This window comes from Bos grunniens, chromosome 2 (assembly GCF_055505025.1).
Source record: "Bos grunniens cultivar Pamir isolate PY7600 chromosome 2, Bosgru_T2T1.0, whole genome shotgun sequence".
NCBI classification, from domain to species: domain Eukaryota; kingdom Metazoa; phylum Chordata; class Mammalia; order Artiodactyla; family Bovidae; genus Bos; species Bos grunniens.
The window spans coordinates 99,066,603-99,089,581 of record NC_141166.1 but is presented as its reverse complement, the minus strand read 5'-3'; the positions used below and the strand labels follow the sequence as shown (position 1 = coordinate 99,089,581).

Genomic DNA, 22,979 nt, shown 5'->3' with positions numbered 1-22,979 from the left:
TTTGTTAAGTCCTAAAACTAGTGGTAATACTAAGTCTCACTGAATGAAAGCCAACTGTGTGTCAGGCACTTTACATATTTTTTTCTCTAATCCTTACAAAAGTGCAGGCCACTGTTGAGTTGAGGAACCACAGAGTGAGAGAGACAAAATAAATGACTTGCACAGGGTCACAAAATTAGTAAGTGAAGAGCTGGGAATGGAATCCTAAAATCTTGCTTTTTCCATTATAGGAAGCTGAAAAAACTACAGTTGTCTCATTTTCTATTCCTGAAGGTTATATTCTGAAAAAAACTAAGGTTGTCTCATTTTCTATTCTTGAAGGTTATATTTAGAACTATAATTGACTTTATTGCTTCAAAACTTTTTTCCAAAATCGAATAAAGCCCTAGAATGTAATAAAAATTAAAGACCCAGATGCTAGTATATATAGGAACTTACTAATTATGACAAAGGTAGAATTTCCTTCAATAGGAAAAGAACTGCGGGTATAATTAGAGAAAACAAAGCTAGACTACCACCTCAAGCCACCCACCCACCCACACAAGTTGTATAATAAATATAAGGAAAAAAACCTACTATATAAAAATATGACCCGGGATACTGGTTCCTAACCTTCCGGCAGCAGGGGTCAGTTTTGTGAACGACGATTTCTCCACAGACTGGGGATGGGGGAGGGGTTGGCTTCAGCACGATTCAAGCACATGACATCTACTGTGCACTTAATTTCTGTTATTACTACATCAGCTCCATCCCAGATCAGCAGGAATTAGAGCCTGGAGACTGGGGACCCCTGACCTTGGAGAATATTCTTTTTTAATACATCAAAAAAAGTTGAAGGATAGTTGATTTAGAATCTTGTGTTAATTTCTGTTCCACATCAAAATGATTCAGTTATACATATATATTCTTTTTAAAAATATTCACCGTGGTTCATCATGCCGCTGCTGCTGCTAAGTCGCTTCAGTCATGTCCGACTCTGTGCGACCCCATAGATGGCAGCCCACCAGGCTCCCCATCCCTGGGATTCTCCAGGCAAGAACACTGGAGTGGGTTGCCGTTTCCTTCTCCAACGCATGAAAGTGAAAAGTGAAAGTGAAGTCGCTCAGTCGTGTCCGACTCTTAGCGACCCCGTGGACTGTAGCCCACCAGGCTCCTCCATCCATGGGATTTTCCAGGCAAGAGGACTGGAGTGGGGTGCCATTGCCTTCTCCGGTGGTTCATCATAGGATATTGAATAAATAGTTCTCTGTGCTATAGGGTAGGACCTTGCTGTTTATTCGTCTTGTAATAAAAGCGTACATGTGCTAACTTCAACTCCCCACTCCCTCTCACCCCCGACTGCCTCCCTGGGCAGCCACGGGTGTGCCCTCTGCTTTCCTGAGTCCGTTTCCATCTCACAGACAGGTTCATTCATGTCACAATCTGGACTCTGCATATAAGTGCTATTATATGATTTGTCTATGTCTGACTTCCTTCATTTAGTATGATACTCTCTAGGTGCATCCATTTCACTGCAAACAGCACTATTTCATCCTTTTTTATGACTGAGTAGTACTTCATGGTATATTGTACCATATCTTCTTTATTCATTTGTTTGTTGACGGATGTTGTGAGTAGTGCTGCTATGGATATATCTTCTTGAATTAGAGTTTTGTTTGGATATATGCCCAGGAGTGGATTGCTCGATTCTATTTTTAGTTTTCTGAGGAAGCAATATAGAGTTTTCCACAGTGGCTGCACCAACTTACATTCCCTCCAACAATGTAGAAAATATAGGAGAATAATTTTATACTTGGGATGACAGAGACATCCTTAAAGAAACCCCAAAAACATAAGAGGTAAAAATAAGATATTCAAATACATAAAAATGAAACTTCATACTCTTAAATATCAGGCAAAGTCAAATGCCAACAAAAAAAAAAAAAAGAGAGAGAGAGAGCAAGAAATATCTGTAACCTCTAACACGTAACAGACATTTAAAAACACATAAAACAAATTCACACATAATAAAAATAGGCAAAGGGTACCAACAAGCAATCTATCTACGCTGAAATGTAATGCTAATTAAAATATCAGAAAAAAAATGTTAAATTTCATGCATAAGGAGAAAGAAAACCAAATGACAAAATGCCAATTTTCATCATATTGGCAGGTATTTTCAAAGTGTCTCATTCAGGGATAGAAAGGGACATTTGGGGAAAAGGGCACAGACATATATCGTTCTTGTTAGTGTGGTTTCCTTATAAGCTGATAACTTCTATTATAATGAAAAATATATATTCTGGACTTCCCTGGCAATCCAATGGTTAAGACTCTGTCTGCCAATGCAGGGGCTACAAATTTGATCATTGGTCTGGGGAAGATTCCACATCCTGTGGGGACACTAAGTTTGTACACCAGAACCACTGAGCCTGTGCTCTGTAGAGCCCATTTGCTGCAACCACGGAAGCCTGTTTGCTCCAGAGCCCATGTTCTGCAACAAGAGAAGCCACTGCAATGACACATCTGTGCACCACAGCTAGAGAGTAGCCCCCGCTCAGCCAACTAGAGAAAGCCCATGCACACCAATGAAGACCCAGGGCAGCCAAAAAATAAAAATAAATCAATTTTTAAAATGTGCACGTGTGTATGTATATTCGCCATGACTTTGCAATTCCACTTCTGGATAGCTACTGTGCACAAAAAAAAGCAGTCATATACATAAAATCAATTGCAGCAGTTAGAAAAAAACTTGAAAATCTGTCTACATGGCAATATTTTAAGAAACTATTGAATCTCCACACTATACATAATAACTACTATTACATGGTTATTACAAGAATGAGCTAAATAGACCTTTATCTGTTGCTTCAGAAGGACCATTACATGCAATTAAGTGAAAAAGCCAGCTGAAGACCTTAGCAAAACACAACAAAACAATAAAATAAAAAAACCTCACTGTAGGTTAGTTTGATCATGGAAAAAAGTGTGATAAGGAATACAGCAGAGCATAAGACTGGTTACCTCTAGAGAAGGCAATCCAGAGAAGGCAATGGCAACCCACTCCAGTACTCTTGCCTGGAAAATCCCATGGATGGAGGAGCCTGGAAGGCTACAGCCCATGGGGTTGCTGAGGGTCAGACACAACTTAGAGACTTCACTTTCACTTTTCACCTTCATGCATTGGAGAAGGAAACGGCAACCCACTCCAGTGTTCTTGCCTGGAGAATCCCAGGGATGGGGGAGCCTGGTGGGCTGCTGTCTATGGGGTCACATAGGGTTGGACACGACTGAAGTGACTTAGCAGTAGCAGACAGCGGGAATGAAAAAAGGAACAAGATACTATTTATGCTTATTTTATTTATTTAATCTTTCTTCTTTATACTGCTTTACTTGTCGCAACAAGCATACGACTTCCTTAATTAAAATGAAAGTTGCTCAGCCATGTCTGACTCTCTGCGACCCCATGGACTATAACGTCCATGGAATTTCTCCAGACCAGAATAATGGAGTGGGTAGATACTCCTCTCTCCAGGGGATCTTCCCAATCCAGGGATTGAACCCAGGTTTCCTGCATTGCAGGAAGATTCTTTACCGGCTGAGCCACAAGGGAAGCCCTAACCCAAAAAACTATGAAGAAAGAAAAGAAAACAAGGGCTAAAAAATTACTGTTTAAATACTACAAGGACAGATCCTACTTAGGAAACAATCCAATTTCTGGAAAACAGCATTCTCATTGAGAGAACAGGTTTTTCACCCTTTGGAAACTATTTTAGCACTCTAAAGGGGTTCAGTATCTTCTTCTGTTAGTTCCATACTGTTTCTGTCCTTTATTGAGCCCATCTTTGCATGAAATGTTCCCTTGGTAGCTCTCATGTTCTTGAAGAGATCTCTAGTCTCTCCCATCCTATTGTTTTCCTCTATTTTTTGCATTGATCTCTTAGGAAGGCTTTCTCATCTCTCCTTGCTATTCTTTGGAACTCTGCATTCAGATGAGTATATCTTTCCTTTTCTCCTTTGCCTTTCACTTCTCTTCTTTTCTCAGCTATTTGTAACATCTCCTCAGACAACCATTTTACCTCTTTGCATTTCTTTTTTGGGGGGATGGTCTTGATCACTGCCTCCTGTACAATGTTGCAAACCTCCAACCATAGCTCTTCAGGCACTCTATCAAATCTAATCACTTGAATCTACTGGTCACTTCCACTGTATAATCGTAAGGGATTTGATTTAGGTAATACCTGAATGGTCTAGTGGTTTTCCCTACTTTTTTCAATTTAAGTCAGAATTTTGCAATAAGGAGTTCATGACTGGAGCCACAGTCAGCTCCTGGTCTTGTTTTTGCTGACGGATTAGAGCTTCTCCATCTTCGGCTGCAAAGAATATAATCAATCTGACTTCGGTATTGACCATTTGGTGATGTCCATGTTGTCCATGTTGATGATGTCCACATCAACACATGGTGATGTGAGTTGTTTCTTGTGTTGCTGGAAGAGGGTGTGTGCCTGCTATGACCAGTATGTTCTCTTGGCAAGACTCTCTTAGTCCTTGCCTTGCTTCATTTTGTACTCCAAGGCCAGACTTGCCTGTTACTCCTGCTATCTTTTGACTTCCTACTTTTGCAATCCAGTTCCTTATGATGAAAAGGACATCTTTTTTTGGGTGTTAGTTCTAGAAGGTCTTGTAGGTCTTCATAGAACCATTCAAGTTCAGCTTCTTCAGCATTAGTGGTGGGGGCATAAACATTGATTACTGTGATACTGAAGGTTTGCCTTGGAAACGAACAGAAATATTCTGTCATTTTTGAGACTGCATCCAAATACTGCATTTTGGACTCGTTTGTTGACTATGAGGGCTATTCCTTTGCCCTGCTTCATTCTGTACTCCAAGGCCTAACTTAAAGTGCCTGTTACTCCAGATATCTCTTGACTTCCAGTAGTCATGTATGGATGTGAGAACTGGACCACAAAGAAAGCTGAGTGTTGAAGGATTGATGCTTTTGAACTGTGGTGTTGGAGAAGGCTCTTGAGAGTCCCTTGGACTGCAAGGAGATCCAACCAGTCAATCCTGAAGGAAATCAGTACTGAATATTCATTGGAAAGACTGATGCTGAAGCTGAAGCTCCAATACTTTGGCCACCTGATGCAAAGAACTGACTCAGAAAAGACCCTGATGCTGGGAAATATTCAAGGCAGGAGGAGAAAGGGATGATGAAGGATGAGATGGTTGGATGGCATCACTGACTCGATGCGCATGAGTTGGAGCAAGCATTGGTAGTTGGTGATGTACAGGGAAGCCTGGCTTGCTGCAATCCATGGGGTCGCAAAGAGGTGGACATGACTGAGTTACTGAACTGACCTGGAATGCAATTTGGTGCAAACTCTTGGAAGGGCAATTTAATAATGCCTAAGAAATAAAAGTGTACCAACCTGTTGACCCATCAATTCTAATGCCAATACTTTGGATATACTTGGAAAGGTAAACAAAAGCAACCAATCAAATGTTAGGAAACAACAACATCAGTCAGCGAAGGACTGGTGAAATATATTTGCTACTGCTGTTGTTCAGTTGGTAAATCTTGCCCAACTCTCTGTGACCCTATGGACAGCAGCATGCAAGGCTCCTCTGTCCTCCAAAATCTCTTTAAGTTTGCTCGCATTCATGTCCATGTCCATTAAGTCAGTGATTCCATCTAATCATCTCATCCTCTGCTGTCCCTTCTCCTTTTGCCTTCAATCTTTCCCAGCATTGGGGTCCTTTTCAGTGAGTTGGCTCCTCACATCAGGTGGCCAAAGTAATGGAGCTTCAGTTTCGACAGCAGTCCTTCCAATGAATATTTAGGGTTGATTTCCTTTAGGATTGATTGGTTTGATTTCCATGCAGTTCAATAGACTCTTAAAAATATTTACAGTATAATATAGTAAATATATTATATATATATCTCTATGATGGAACTCCATGCAATTGCTAGAAAGGGTTGAAGGAAATCCACATGTGCTGGTATGATCTATACCATTATTCCAAACATGTGTGGAATAATAAGAGAGACTACCCAGGAAAATAAAGCTATGTAATTGTTTTTTAAAAAGACAAATCCTGAAATGAGCAGAATTTTTTTCCTTGATATACTCAGGAAACTTAACCAGGTAAGGTTTAACCATTGGAAAAATGAACTAGATGTTTGTAGGGTAGGTTACTAGTTATTTTATACTTTTAAGGAGAGTGAAAAAGTTGGCTTAAAACTCAACATTCAGAAAACGAAGATCATGGCATCCGGTCCCATCACTTCATGGGAAATAGATGGGGAAACAGTGGGAACAGTGTCAGACTTTATTTTTTTGGGCTCCAAAATCACTGCAGATGGTGACTGCAGCCATGAAATTAAAAGACGCTTACTCCTTGCAAGGAAAGTTATGACCAACCTAGACAGCATATTGAAAAGCAGAGATATTACTTTGCCAACAAAGGTCCGTCTAGTCAAGGCTATGGTTTTTCCAGTGGTCACGTATGGATGTGAGAGTTGGGACTGTGAAGAAAGCTGAGCGCCGACGAATTGATGCTTTTGAACTGTGGTGTTGGAGAAGACTCTTGAGAGTCCCTTGGACTACAAGGAGATCCAACCAGTCCATTCTGAAGGAGATCAGCCCTGGGATTTCTTTGGAAGGAATCATGCTAAAGCTGAAACTCTAGTACTTTGGCCACCTTATGCAAAGAGTTGACTCATTGGAAAAGACTCTGATGCTAGGAGGGATTGGGGGCAGGAGGAGAAGGGGACGACAGAGGATGAGATGGCTAGATGGTATCACTGACTCGATGGACGTGAGTCTGAGTGAACTCCGGGAGTTGGTGATGGACAGGGAGGCCTGGCGTGCTGCGATTCATGGGGTCACAAAGAGTCGGACAGGACTGAGCGACTGAACTGAACTGAAGGTGAATAATTTCTTTTAACTTGTATATTCATCTGTTACTAATTTCTATAAATACAATAGAAAAGAACTGCTGTTTCATTTAAAACCACACTAAGTACCTAATTTTTACTATTAGTTAAAGGCTCTAATTCTGACCTATTGAAAGAGCACATTTTAAGAATTAGTTTTCATAAAGGGCATGAAACACATGACACCAGTAATAAATGACTTCCTTGAAAATAAATGCTGTATAATGTATTGATAATGAATTCTCCTGTATATATTTCTCTTCAAAGTCTGCAGGACTCTTTAATAAAGAATTGGTATCTTTAAGGAAAGTACTTCTCAGCTAGTTCTATAGTTTTAATGAATTTTCCAACAATTTGCCAAAAATAGGGAACAACTTATGCTCAGTATAACCATAAAAATAATATCCATGTACTCTTTTTTACAGATTCTATATATCAACATACCTTCCAGAAATAAGTTATAGAAGAGAACCCCACACACACGTTTAAAATTTTAATTTTAATAACACATTTACTTTAAATTTTAAATCATGTTAGAATAAAATATACATAACATGAAATTAAGCACTTTAACAATGTTTAAGTGTACAACTCATTGGCATTAAGGACATTCATACTGTGATGTAACCATACCACCATCTACCTTTGAACTTTATAATTTCTCCCTCCACCCAGCCTGTGGTGACTATCGTTTTATTTTCTGCCTCTATGAATTTAACTATTCTAGGGACATCATATAAGTGGAATCATACAGTATTTCTCATTGGTGGCTGGCTTTGGCTGGCTGGCTTTCTCACTTATCATGTCTTCAGGCCTCATCAACGCTGTAGCTTGTGTCCAAATTTCCTTCCAAGGCTGAACAATATTCCATTGTTCACATATACTACATTTTGTCTATATATTCATCTATTAGAAAGTACTTGGGTTGCTTCTATACATTTTTTTAAAAAGTAAAAATTTTGTATCAAATTTAAGCAAACATAAGATTTTGTTTATAAATACTGAAATTTGAACTTCATCTAATTTTCTACTGTCATGAAATCTTCTGATTAAACCATTAGAAAAGTTAAAAAAAAAAAAAAAAGTTTGGCTTACAGGCTACAAAAAACAGGTGGGGGCCAGATTTGGACTGTGGGCCAGTCTTTGCTCACCCATGTACTAGAGTTTAAAAACCTAAAAGACTCGCTAACAGTCTGTAGTTTGAAGCAGATTACAACAAATATGGAAGGACTGTAAGACTTGCACTCCAACGTGGATCTGATTCTAGGCTCTGCCACTTACTAGCTAAATAATACTGAACAAGTCATTTGAACATCTCTAAACCCCAGTTTAACTTTATAAAACAGGAATAACACTCACATTACAGAAGAACTGGTGTGAGTATGTGAATGAGATCCTGGATGCTGTATAAACCATACAGTTGTTTTTAGGGAACTGAGCACTATAAAGTAACAAATATACAATTTAAAAAGCACCATGTTTTTCCTTAAGGAGTTCACTTGCCAAAAATCAGGGGATCTATTTTCAATTCATAAGTGGAGGAAAAAATGAAGTAATTTGACTAAAGAGAGATGCTTGAATTCCATTTTTAATAAGCTCTTAGTATTATACAATGCTAATATACTATTCAGTTAAAAATTTACTTCCTTCACCTTCTGATCATATTCTGACCTCAATAGTTCTGCTTCATCATTTTTTGTTTTCTCAATCCTCATATAAGGCGGATCCAATTTTATATATCAAATCATAAGAAGCAGTAGCTGAAGCAGCACTCATGACAAATGACTAAAAAAAGAGTGGTTGCTTCTTGTTAATATCATATGCTCTATTTTCTATTTATTAAACTTCAGAGCAGGTAACTTCAGAAAATTTAAGGACACTCAAAAAATTAAAATGTATGATTTCTATAGTCAGTGTGACAATATCAAAATACGAATGTCAATGAACAATATGAAGATGGTGGACGAGTAAGTTAAGCTGCTCTTTAACACTCAGATACTGATTTAACACATCCCCAAACCTTTATTCAATATTTCCCACCATCTTATTCTGTTCCTTAACTAGACCTATTGTGATCATTTCACAATATATACAAATAATGAATCACTATGTTGTACATCTGAAACTAATGCAGCGTTATACATCAATTTAGACATGATTTGAGCAATCTCCTGGAGGACAGAGAAGCCTTGCGTGCTACAGTCCATGGGGTCACAAAGAATCAGACATGACTTAGCAACTGAACAACAACAAATGTATCAACTGCATCTCAATTAAAAAAAAATTCCTTCCTGGGAACTCCTTGGAGGTCCAGTGGTCAGGACTCAGCAGTTTCACTGACGTGGCCCCTGGTTTGGGCCCTGGTCTGGGAAATGGGATCCCACAAGCCACATGGCATGGCCAAAAAAATAAAAAAATTCCTTGTGTCTATTCTGTGAAAATACTGAAAAATAGCTTTTTCCTCTTGTTTTTCGAAGATATTCTGTTCAGTATTTTCACACCAACAACTCAAATCTCCATTTAACAGACGTGAAAAAGATGGAGCTGAATTCTGTAACTCTTCTCTTCTAAAAGCATTAAGTTGCTATGGAAAGCATGCTACCTCTGAGCCAAATGCATGGAGCAGATAGGAAGCAGAGCATCCCACTCAGCCTGTGCACCTGTCCAGGGCCGAGGCTCAGGTAAGCAGAGGCTAGTCCACTGGTTTACGCCCACTTCAGAGGTACACCCGCCTCAGTACCTAGGACCATGCCTGCCTGCTTGAGTGTATGATCAAGAATGAGAACACTGGTCCCTCTGGGAAGGAAGGATAGCACAGTTTGCCACAGGAGACCTTCTGATTCTGTCAGCAGAGTGAATGAAAGGGTGTAAAAAGACCACCAAGTGGCAGGCTATGGCTCTCTCCCACTCTCCTCGAAACTAAACCTAAATGATCACTTTAAATACACACCTGTGACACTAACCTTTTAAAATAAACTAATGTATTTGTACTTAAAGCATTTTAACAGTACTGTGTAATGAAAGTCAAGACTATCAAATGGCAGGTAAGAAGACACAATTTGGCAAAGCCTAGCATTTTCTCATAGAACACAGTAAGTTGGTTTAAACAGCACAGAGTTTTAGAAGAGCACATACTTAGCTGGATTTAACAATGACATGTTCACTGTAAAGGCTGCTGGGCCGATGACTCTAACCTGGCTGCCTTAGAATGAATGGCTTGGATGGTTTCTGGCTCTCTACCCCATTTCATTCATAGGAATATAATTTTTTATGGTTGAATACATCAAACTTTAACCATCTTCTTATCCATCCTCCTTCATTTTTAATAAGCATCTAGCAAAGATTCACTTAAGGGATTATGATACTAGTATTACTAGCTATTATTTATTAGGTGCTTACTATGAGCCATATGGGTTCCCCTGGTAGCTCAGCAGTAAAGAATCTGCCTGCAATGCAGGAGACCTGGGTTTGTTCCCTGGGTCAAGAAGATCCCCTGGAGGAGGGCATGGCAACCCACTCCAGTACTCTTGCCTATAGAATCCCATGGACAGAGCAGCCTGGTGGGCTACAGTTCACAGGGTCACACAGAGCTGGACATGACTGAAGCGACTAAGCAGCAGCATGTGCCAGATTATGTACTAAAGCTTTCTATGCACATCATACCTGGGGAGTACAACCAACAACTAGTGAATGACTTCTACACGCTAGGCATCTCTGGTTTTTACGGCCGCTTCATGATTTAACATATTGTTACTCTCATTGTTGAGATGTCTAAGGTCACACACCTGGTGGATGGCAGAGCAGGGAGATGGAGCTAAGTGCTGTGACTCCAGAGTCGGTTTTGTCGTTGTCTTTCAGCCTCACACAGTGACCTACAGAGTGTAGCAATGAAACTGATTTCCAGGTGAAGCAAGGGAGATAATACCTCTTAAAAACAATACAAGCCTAAGGAATCCATCAAAGGTCTCTCTGCCTGCCTTATTAGTTTACTCTGATGTGGCCATCTCCTTCAACTTAGTAACTGTGACTCATCAGTCCTTCTTGGGCATTATCTAAGTAAGATGGCACTGTTAAGTAGCACCATGATGGTCTCAAGTTCCAGGGAAGCAGCTGTGGATGAAGAGAATCTAGTTTGCAGCTTTTAGAAATGATCTTCTCCACTGTTTCCCATCTGATAAACAGGGCCTTCTGTGATGGCCAGCTCACTTTACAGAGAGAGAGCAATGCCTTTAGTGGATCTTAGACTCTTGGGATCACAGATAAGAACTTGAAAGTGCAAGTAGGAAAATAAGTGCCATATTGCTTCATTTATCTGTCTGGATTTCTCCACTCTGAATTTCCTACATGGACTTCTGTTTTTAGCTCATTATTGTCAATATATCTGATTGAGAAAGAAGCTAAACAAGTCCCAGGTGAGACTGCACCATAGCAACAGGCCTGCCATGAATGCTCTGGAGAGCAGAATTTCACACAAGTATTTGATTGCCTATTCACACTCTTGATTACAGCACACCGAGCTGTTAAACTAAGCTGTATGCCATTAGTGTACTGAAGAACTTTAAAAAATAAGCCACCCTATGTGAAGATATTTTTCACACTACGTTCACATTGAGATGTGTTTAATTGCATGTAGCCCATTCCCTTTTATTTAGAAAACAAGAGAGACATTTTTAAACTAGTTCAGAACTTGCCAATGTTACAGTGTAGTAATGTGATAAATTGGGCATTACTACCTTTTATCACAGGTAAATATTGAATCCTTATTCTGGTTCATAAATATTTGCTTAATTCTCCATTGTGATTGTGACAGAATATAAATGGACTGCCCTTAGAATTTCATCAGGAGTATTAAAGTACTGTACCTTGAGTTAAATAAACAATAACCACAGTAACTATAGGGGGAAAAAAAACCCGAGGTTAAAACTACCTCAGGCTCATAGTAGACTACACTTGAGAGCATGCTAGGTCACTTCAGTCATGTTCGATTCTTTGCAACCCTGTGGACTGTAGCATGCCAGCCTCCTCTGTCCGTGGGATTCTCCAGGCAAGAATCCTGGAGTGTGTTGCCATGCCTTCCTCCAGGGGATTTTCCTGACCTAGGGATGGAACCCGTGTTCTCTTATGGCCCTGCACTAGCGGGTGGGTTCTTTATCACTAGACCCACCTGGGAAGCCATTTATACTTAGACTTGGTCTATTGCTCAGTTGGGACAGCATATTAATAACCAAAAAAAGGTTACTGAGAAAAAAAAAAGTAGTTTATGTCTGTGGATTATCACAAAATGGCAGCCGTCTTACAGATTACCATGGCCAGGTAAGAACACAGATGGCATGAGCAAAATCCAGCACAACCATCAGAAAGTCAACTCAAAGCAAATCCACATTATTACCATCCATTTTCATGTTCAAATACATTTAACTAACTCTTTCCACATTTGCCTATAAAAGGTCCTGGAGACAGAGTAAAACATTTCACAAATATTCAAAACAAAGGACAGAGGAATGTTTATGAAGAGTTATTTTTATACTACCAATTCTGTTATTTACGCTACTAGAAACACCCAGTGGTGTGGCTCTAATCCAAATTATTTACATTTGGCTTTGTAATGCATGGTACGATGTTTCTGTAGCAGATCTGCCTTTCTAATTACATTGTGCTCTACTATTTAAATCAGTTTACAGGCCCTAATATCTACTTGCTATAAGGGAAAGGTGGTGTCCCAGAAGCTTGCTGGCCAGGAGGACAGATGGCTCACAATTACAAATACCCCAGAGGAGAAAGGACTGAACATACTCGAACCTTAATTACTTTGTAAAGCACTCAAAGTACTGAAGACTGTCCAGTTACACCCTTGGTATTCCCTCCAGAGCACACTTACCCAACAATGAATCTTCTAATCTTAATGTCTTTGGTGATCTGGATAGGCTGTGAATTTTCCAAATTGTCAAGCTGTGGTTTGTTTTCACTTCAGAGTTCTTCCCTCAAGTTCTTTCCTCTTGCATTTTACTATAAGCAACAAGAGGAAACCAGGCTGTACCTTGAACACTTTGCTTAGAAATCTATCAGCTAAATACCAAGTTCACTGCTTACATGTGCTCCACACAATTGAAGGAGACAATTCAGCCAAGTGTTCTCCTGCTATGTAACAAGGATCAATTTTCCTCTAGTTTCCAGTTATATATTCTTCATTCTCTGAGCTCTCACCAGTAGCACCTTTAATGTCCGTATTTCTACCAACATTTAGCTTAAGGCAATCTAGGCTTCTTTTTTATCACTGCCTCAAAATTCTTTCAGCCTTTACCTGTCACCCAGTTCCAAAGCCACTTCCACATTTTAGGTATTTGTTACCTCAGCACCTTACCTCCTGGTATCAAAACTTGTATTAGTGTCGTATGCCTGCTATAATAGAAAGGCATACCCTCATAGCTATAGAGTTAGAAGTTTGAGGTTAGTTTCACTTGACTAAAGTCAAGGTTGTAAGCTGGGATACATTCCTCCCAGAGGCTGAAGGGAAGGATCTGGTCCTGGCCTCTCACAGCTCCAAAGGTTGCTAGCATACGTAGGCTCGTGGCCACATCACTGCTGTTTCTGTCTCCAACTCCACCCTGCTTTCTCTTCTGAACATGTGTCAAATCTCCAACTGCCTCTTTCTTCCTTGGACACTTGTGAAGGCGTTCAGAGCTGGTCTGGGTAATCTCCCACACTTGAGGCCCTGAATTTCACTACATCCATAAAGATCTCTTTCAATTAAAGTAACATTTACAAATTCCAGTTATTAGGACCTCATATCTTTGGTGAGAAGAGCATTATTCTGCCCACTACAATCACAATATAAAAGAACAGCATATTAATTTACTACAGTCTGTTACATCTATTAAGGGAAAAAAAGCACTGAAACTGAATTTGGCTCTTTCAAAGTGACCATTTGTTACTTAATATTGCAATAAAAGACCACAAAATTACTTTTCTAAAGCTATTATGCTAATATGAAATGCTTATTCTGATTTTTCCATTTACAGATAAGTGTAATTAACTTTGCAAACATAACTTTAAAATGAGGTTGATAGTACAGCTAAGTAGCGTAAGTACTCGTAAATTAGCAAATATAAATAGTTGCAAAGACTAAAAAAAATTTTCATGGAAATTCAAAAGATTTTAGGAAGAGAAATGCCTATATTTTAGGAAACTACTCTTTAGGAAAATACTTTTTTCCCTTAGGAGTTAGGGTAAATAAGTGGCTGACATCTCTCTTTTAAAACTAAAGTTATATCCAGTTTATACTTGTACTCTTTGGGATAAAGAAGGGCCAAGGGTGATCAAATACCAGATGGAAGAATCCTGGCTGAGATGGTTTTGAGAAAGCAGCAGGCAAGCTAAGTCCTTGCCAATTTGATCAATTATCCTGGAAGGGGCTTTACAGCCAAGAAACTAGCTCGTCCACTTGCGTTTCTGCTACAGTAAAGGAAAGTAGAGAAGCAGGAGTACTGCTGAACAATTAACGCATTTCCTCTAACCTAGAGGCAAGCAGCTTGGAGTTCTCTGGAGCTGTAGTGGCCAAATAAAAACTGTGTCCTTGTTAATAGCTTTAATTGCTTTGGTAAAGTTAACCCAAAGACCACAGGCCTGGTGGGAATTTTAACACTAAGAAAGGAAATTGTTCTTTTCCATTTAAGCCTAGCAGGGAAACCAGAGTTACATTAGAGAATGGTCATTAATACTTAATAGTGAAAAGAATAATGAGACCTAAGTAACTGTATTTGCAAAATGTTATTCTAAAAAAAAGTAAGGATAAATAAAAATGTTATCTAAAAAAAAAAAGGTTCATGAGGGAAGGAACATATGTGTACCTATGGCTGATTCATGCTGATGCATGGCAGAAACCAACACAGTATTATAAAGCAATTATTCTCCAATTAAAAACAATATTTAAAAAAGGGTTCATGCAAGTCACTTTGCATATATAGTTGTATTTTTTATTTAAAAAAGGCATAAATAAGCAGCAAAGCAACCTAATCCATTTTCTCTGTTATTCACATATTTAAAAGACCTGGCTGCCTAGACTGTGAATTCCCTGTAGGGCATCCCATTCATTTTCCAGAAGTTTTTCTAAGTTTTCTCTTAAAGTACTTATTTTGCAAGCCTAAATTAACAAAGTAGCAATAAATGTTGAATATGTAAAACATAATGATCACTCCCTCAAAAACTTAAAAATTCACAGCTATAGAATTTTAGCAACGAGAATAGCTGTGAACAGTTTTTCACCAGAATGCAGAATGTCAGGGATTATCCATTGAAAGTGAGAAGCAGGAAGATTCCACTGGAAAGGTCTTCTATTGAAGAGGTACTAAGGGACCACCCTTGCACACAGCACAGCACTGGAGATCACCCACCACAGAGTCTCGGCCTTGAGGGCAAAGAGCTTGCTGTGTCCCATGCTGTTTGTCCAGAGACTCACAGCCACCTTTTGAAAAACCTGTTAGAGAACATTTTCCAGGATGATGGAACTGTGTTGAAACCTTGACTGTATTCATGTGTCAAAACTGAGGACTACTCACTAAAAGGGTATATTTATTGTATATAAATATGCCTTAATAAACTTGCCTTCAGAAAATTAACACACATCGTCATAGTTTCTTTTTATTAGGTTATATTTTCACCCACAAGTGCCTTTCTTATAATTCTGGCAATAACGCTATAAGGTTCACTCACTAATCCACCTTGATGTGCCATACAAATAGATTTCTATGTTTCATACAAATAGATTTCTATGTTTCAGGCAACACTTTCCACATTAAAAGACTATACAATTTAACTTTTCAATGTCAACAGAATAAATTTTTTTTTCCCTGAGAGATCTATAAATGTAACTTTGTTTGGAGCGGAGCCACAGAAAGCCTCGGAAGAGTGTGTGCCTGACCCTTCTGGTGTTTTCTCGTCTAAGATGCTGGGATAACACCATTAGCATTAGCCACATTGCTCTGAGGGAGAATGCTATTTACATCAGGTTAAATCATTTTAGAACCCTTTTTAAAACCACAACCATATGTATTAGGCATAACTATAAATATTTTACACAACTTAGATGTTTTTATTTCCTATCAGTCCATACAGTTTTTAAAGTAATCACTGAAAGAAAATAATATTTATCAAAGTAAGCTACTGTATCTTCAATAAAAGTTCTGTAATATTAAAAAAAACTTGTTTTAACTTAAAATTTTGTTAACAGATGCAAAATACAGGCACCAGAATATTAATAATCCTTTTCTAAACACATCAACATGAAAGATTAAAATTCTGGGTTCTGAAGTTAAACCGATCTCTGCCTTCTTCCTCTGTTTATTAATAAATTGTAAATGAGAAAAAAGTTACCCACTTTTAATTCCAAATTTGTCTATTTAAAATGAACTTTAATAGGAGGATAAGACATAAAAGGTGTCTGAGCTAGTCTCTTGCGATTTGTAACATCTTACACACAGGACAATCCAAGGAAGGGAGTCTTCACTCTTGTAGAACGGTGAGCGTACAAACGGTGACTGCAGAATCACACTGAGACCAGATCACTGAAAGCTCTGATATTAAGTTTATCAAGGAAATGGATCAAGTGGGAACCAATATACCTCAGGAAACATTTAGGTCATATAGCAATACACAGGTAGAGGCCAATTAGCCCTAAGAAATCCTATGTAGGTCTATATGAATATCTTTGGAGGGTCTGTGTTCTAAGAACCCCATCTAGGAACCAAAAAAGTCATACTGTTCAAAACTTCAAAACAGATATTTGTACAGAGGCAAATGGCTAGGCAAATGACCTTGCTAAGTAAGATCAAAGGTATCTATCTATATGTTGTCAAGGTGCAGAAATACGCCAGTCACAGAGTACTGATATATTATGGTATATAGCATAGTCTGAAAGGCAACCAAAGCTTTTGCTCCATCTTGAAAATCACGGTCCAGAGATACTGGTTAGGATATTTTATGCACAGGAGGGACCTCTACAGGGAAGGAAATTATACCTAAAATTTAGCTTACTCAAATTCATCTATGCACATTAAAAAGAGGGGGGAGGAGAAAGTGGGAAAAGGCACATAACAATGATTTGTCCCATTGTTGTTAATTTTAACTTAGAGCACTTTATTTAGGTGGTGTGTATCATGTTTTTCCACTGTAAAGTCACTTGTTTTCCTTTTGTAACTAATAACATCCTATAGGGAGATACTTTGAGACTATATAAATAGATTATATAAATATCATGTTTCTCATCATCCTTACATACTAGTTTTAGCAGCCATTGGTGATTCATGCTCCAAACAATTATTACTATCAGTTCAGTTCAGTCACTCAGTCCTGCCTGACTCTTTACAACTCTGTGGACTACAGCATGCCAGACTTCCTTGTCCTTCACCAACTCCCAGAGCTTGCTCAAACTCATGTCCATCGAGTCAGTGATGCCATCCAACCATCTATGGTGGTTGCCAAAGGTGGGTTTTTTCCTCTCCTAATTCTATTTCAGGATTAATTTTGCACAAGCGTAATGGATGCTCATGAAAAATAATGGACGATTCTAAGAAAGGCTATCTACTCATTACACCCCCAAGAATTCCTGATCTTTTTTCCTCAACTATTAATACTTAAAAGGCTGACCCAACCCCATAAGACCCTCTAACCAGGAAGCAGCAGTCCCATCTGCCAGAATACCATGGCTGGTGTGTATCGATTAAGTACCAACTAATTGCAAACATTTCAGAGGTGGGGGTCAATTTTCTTCTCTCTTCAAGACACATCTATGTCCAGTTATAAGAATACAATGTAAGTAATACAATGATGCATCCCCTGGATTAATAGCTTGTCTTGATCCAAACAAGCCCACAAGATCAAATGCTTCCTGATAAGGCAAAGATGAGCCAATGAGTTAATAGGCTTAAGAGAAACAGGGATGGGGAGTGGGGTTCAGGATGGAGGGGACACATGTATACATATGGCTGATTCATACTGATGTATGAAAAAACCATCACGATACCATAAAGTCTTATCCTCCAATTAACATAAATTGGAGTAATTATCTTCCAATTAACATAATTTTTTTTTTTTTAAAGAAGGGAGCAGGGATGAAATATGGATGAACTTCAGAGGGCTGACTGCACCTAACTACTTGTAGGCCCAGCTATTCCCAGAGTGCGGAATAAGCAAAGAATGGGGGAAGAAGTCAAAATCAGGGGTGGGGTTAGGGGAGGGGTGCAGATTCAACCCAATCACTCATCCCTTATAGGGATAAAGCCTCCCTCAAGGCCACTAAGAACTTTCTCCCAAACTCTGAAACATACTGCAATAAAATTTTAAGGGACTGAAGCAGAACACAGTGACTCAAGTTTATTTTTCAGACATGAAATAAAACATGATACTCCTCTATAAAAATACGCTCTGGTAATGCTGGAAACGTAACATTACGGAGCTGTATAACCTAAAGCAATTTCTTCAGTGTTAACATAGAGAAGCCAGATACAAATATTAAATTTTTTTCCACAGGGTTAAAGTTTTACTTATCCATCCAATTCTGTTTCTTCATAAGCAAACATGAATATAACTGTTTCAATCTTAAAATACTCCAGAAGTATAAGATGTTATTCCCATAATCCTGGTCCTCAAATAGATGAGTCAGGCTTGATTTTATTAAAACTACCAACACAGGCTCCTTATGTTATTTCAATAAAATTGTTTCCTATAAAGTACTCCACAGACAGTTAATCGTCTGAATCCCTGTCTGCCATCCCAAAGGCTTTATCTGTAATTCCAGTCATGGCAGATTACATTGCACACATTCTTCTCCAACAGAAAAATAAATGTTAGGATGAACAAATCTAAAACAAAAATTTTACAAACAGCAGCTTCACCCAGCCTCAGCACAGATCTGAATTCTGGCCTTTGAGCCTCGCTGGCCGAACTCCAGGGAACTTCATTCTTCTACTCCCAGCCTATTAGGTCACCTTGTTTCTATATTTTACTCAAGGTATTTGCTCAAAAATATTTGCACGGAGTACTGAGCTAAATGAAGGAAATTAAAAAAAAAACATTGTTACCAAAGAGCATGTGCTCTGCTGAAGCTCACAATCCAGTTTAAGACAAGTCACATTTGGGTTTTTTAAAACATAGTATTTTTTATTTTAAAGTCACCTTTGGGGTATAACTTTCATATAATAAAACCCATTTCAAAGATGCAGAGTTTGATGGGTTTCACTGAACATACACAACAATGAACTATAACTCCAATGAGATTTAGGGTATCTTGCTCTCCGTAAACTGCCTTAACTCCTTTTCATATGCCCTTCCCCCTACTCCTTGGCAACCATGGGTTGCTTTCTGCTGTTGTAGGTGAATTTTGCCTGTTCTAAAATTTTACATAAATGAAATAATGTAGTATGAACTCTTCTGTGTTTGATTTCTTAAATTAGCATGTTTTTTAGATTTATCCATATTGTTGTGTGTATCAGTGGTTTCTTTTTTCTTATTTAGTAGTATGAATAAAATAGAATTTGTTTATTCACCTGCATGCAGACAAGTAAGCTGTTTCTAATTGGAGGGTACTGTAGACATCCACAAATGCTGCTATAAACATTCATATATAAGTTTTTTTGTGGACGTTTTTATTTCATTTATTCTTAGGTTGTACTCAAGAGTGTTGGATCATGAGGTAAGTGTATGATTAATTTTAGAATTGCCAAAATGTTTTCTAACGTGGTTTTATCTATCTTACAGTCAAATAGGCAAAGAAATGTAAAAAACATCTTAAGTCGCAGTCACAGGTCATATGAAAGTAGGAGATAGCCCACATTTGGCTGTAGTTTGCTGACTCCAACTCTCAACTTTTCTATGTGTAAAATCATGTCTTCTCTGTAAAAACATAATTTTAATTTTCCTTTTCAATTTTTGTGCTTCTTCTTGCTCTAATTTTCCTTTCCAATTTTTGTGCTTATTCTTGCCTTACTGTACTGGTTAAAATCTTGGAATATATTTAGTCTCTAATCATGAAATATAACACTAGCTTTAAGTTTTTCATAAATGCCCTTTATCTGGGCCTGATTAGAGGCTTCATCATGAATGGGCACTGAAATTTTATCAAATGCTTTTTGTTTTCCACTGAGATAATGATGTGGGTTTTCTCTCTTTTTTTCTATTAATCTGGTGAATTACACTGCAAAATTTTCAAATGCTAAGCCAACCCTGCATTCCTGGGATAAAACATACTTGGTCATGATGATCTAAATTTTTACATATTGTTGAGATGGTCTCTGTAATATTTTATAAAAGATTTTTATATTTATATTCATGAGGGATAATAGTTTATAGTTTTTTTTTTAATCATGTAATGTCGCTGCTGGTTTTGGTATAAATGTAATGTTATATATACTATCAAACACCGAGATTACTACAGCTTCTTCTTTCCTCTGTTTGTCTACCTTTCCTCTTAAAAATGTGTAGAAGAATACAAATTTGCATTTCACAATGCAAAATTAATTCTTGAAACTTGATAAAATTCCTGAAACATACTTGCCATAGATAAGTTACCAGTCTGATTTAACACTTACATTAAAACTGAGTTCAAAGTTCAAACCAGACTGGTCAGACTCCAAATCCCATTCTCTGAACAGCTGCCATACTATCCCTGGCCACCTAATCAGTAGGGAAGCTGAAATGCTGTGAAGTCAAGTCTTTTCTAAAATCACTCAGTGTTCAGCGACAGAACAAACATTTAAAAAAAAAAAAAAAAAAGTCTGACTTACTCTAGCCTTGTGCTGTGTGATTACAACTCATCTCTTACCTTTTACCACCTGAACTTTGGTACTTCAGCCATTCATGTATACAGGCCCAGCTTACTTTTCTCTCAGTCCATAAATCATACCCCACTGCTTTTTATTCATAATCTGGGCCTCAATGCTTCCCCTTGTTGATTCTTTGTGGAGGTTGTTTTAATCTTCTATTCACCAAGCTGAGCTGCTTGAGAAGGAGTATTTTTCTCAAAAGTGAAATTAGGTTGAATTTGACACCTAACTGGGCTAATTACTGCTTACAATTTTTGGCTCATGCCCTATGCTGTTACTATCCCAACAAAAATATACTTTTGTTTCTTGTTTACCGAGGTCAACTGACTCCCAAGTATCTTGTGACTACTTAGAAAAGCAACATTCCAAAAAAGGATCAGGTTTTAAATATACAATGCCTTTTGTTTATACCACCTAACCATCTTTACCTAAGCATTTTCTGTTTGCAGGTTTCAGTTCAGTTCAATTCAGTCACTCAGTTGTGTCCGACTCTTTGTGACCCCATGAATCACAGCGCGCCAGGCCTCCCTGTCCATCACCAACTCCCGGAGTTCACTCAGACTCACGTCCATTGAGTCGGTGATGCCATCCAGCCATCTCATCTTCTGTTGTCCCCTTATCCTCCTGCCCCCAATCCCTCCCAGCATCAGGGTCTTTTCCAATGAGTCAACTCTTCGCATGAGGTGGCCAAATTATTGGAGTTTCAGAGTTTCAGCTTCAGCACCAGTCCTTCCAATGAACACCCAGGAATGATCTCTTTTAGGATGGACTGGTTGGATCTCCTTGCAGTCCAAGGAACTCTCAAGAGTCTTCTCCAACACCACAGTTCAAAAGCATCAATTCTTCGGTGCTCAGCTTTCTTCACAGTCCAACTCTCACATCCATACATGACCACTGGATAAACCATAGCCTTGACTAGACGGACCTTTGTTGGCAAAGTAATGTCTCTGCTTTTCAAATGCTATCTAGGTTTAGAGTGCAACAATAATGCAGTAATAGAGATGGTTTTCATAATGTTTCAAGGAAAGTGAAGCAAAAAGCTAAAGAAAAATTATGTTTGAACAACAACAACAAAAACCCCAAACTATATGAAAAAGTATATTGGGGGAAGAACTTTACTAAATTCTTTGGTTAAAGGAATCTAAAAAGCTAGGCATTTGAAATCTTTTACTTATTCATTATATTTAATGTTATTTTAAGTATATCACATAAAATTCTCTACCTACAAAAAATTCAATTTAAATAAATCCCAGAATAGTGTTACAAATTCAGGAAACATTTAAAAAATAATCTGACAGCCTAATGCAGAGTTTAATGGGTAGAATCCAAATGTCAAGGTATAAATGACTGAAGAAATACCAATTTAATCTAAGCTTACAATTCATTTATTTTCAAGATTAAACCCAGCAAGTATACTATAATCCAGTATCTCCCTCAACCATAAATATGCTTCTAATTTTGAAGTGTTTTCAAAGGCATTGCATATAAACCTTTTTTGATTGATCATGAGAGAAACTATATGTAGGAGAAACTGGGTTCTGGGAATTACATGAAGAAAGCAATCATAATTTTTGGCACAACTGATTGCCAAGTGTACAGAACTTACGTTCAAAGACTTTTTATAAACATTAAACTAATTAGATCATATTATACAATGCACTTATGAAATTTTCTCACAAGTTTATAAATAGGAAAAACTATGGTACCAGGTTAGAAACAAGCATGTCACTAGGTGGTAAATATGCAGATATATTACACACACACATATTTATATATATTACATATATTTATATATAATTATATATATTTATATATATATAAATGAACAGCTATAATTTTTCATGGATATGATGAATAACTACTAGAAGCAAGTTTAAATACATGTGAAGATTACGAATTGAATGTAGGTATTATTAGAAAAATCCTAACTTCTACATCTGCTTAAATTCCATTATAGTTGTGCTTTGTTACTATAAAAAGCATTGTTCATGAGATTTTATTAATGCTTTACAATGTGTAACAAGGGCACTTGCCCTCCACCAGTTTACAACTTAGAAGAACAGACTTACCCATATCTCAAAATTTTAAGCCTCTTTTTCCACTTCCCTTTCTTTGAACAAATAACAAGAGACAGTACTTCTGGTGGGGTTATAGGAGGAGCAAAAAAGGACAAAACTGAGGCTGCAGGAAGAGGAAACAGCTGGTAAAGTGAGAGTATACAGAGAAATGGAGGAGGCCCAGGCGTCTGG

The 22,979-nt window shown here is 38.0% G+C and overlaps 1 protein-coding gene across 48 annotated transcripts in view; it reads right to left on the bottom strand.

The window, feature by feature from the left end:
* PKP4 (plakophilin 4) overlaps positions 1–22,979 on the bottom strand; it is a 258,819-nt gene that overhangs the window by 141,145 nt on the left and 94,695 nt on the right. For 6 of the 48 annotated variants that reach the window (XM_086354209.1, XM_086354368.1, XM_086354262.1 and 3 more), the window contains exon 3: positions 12,795–12,922. The exons of the other annotated variants lie outside the window; for them this stretch is intronic. The gene's annotated coding sequence lies outside the window, so the exon portion shown is untranslated. The remainder of the gene's footprint in view (positions 1–12,794; positions 12,923–22,979) is intronic. 48 annotated transcript variants of the gene reach the window in all.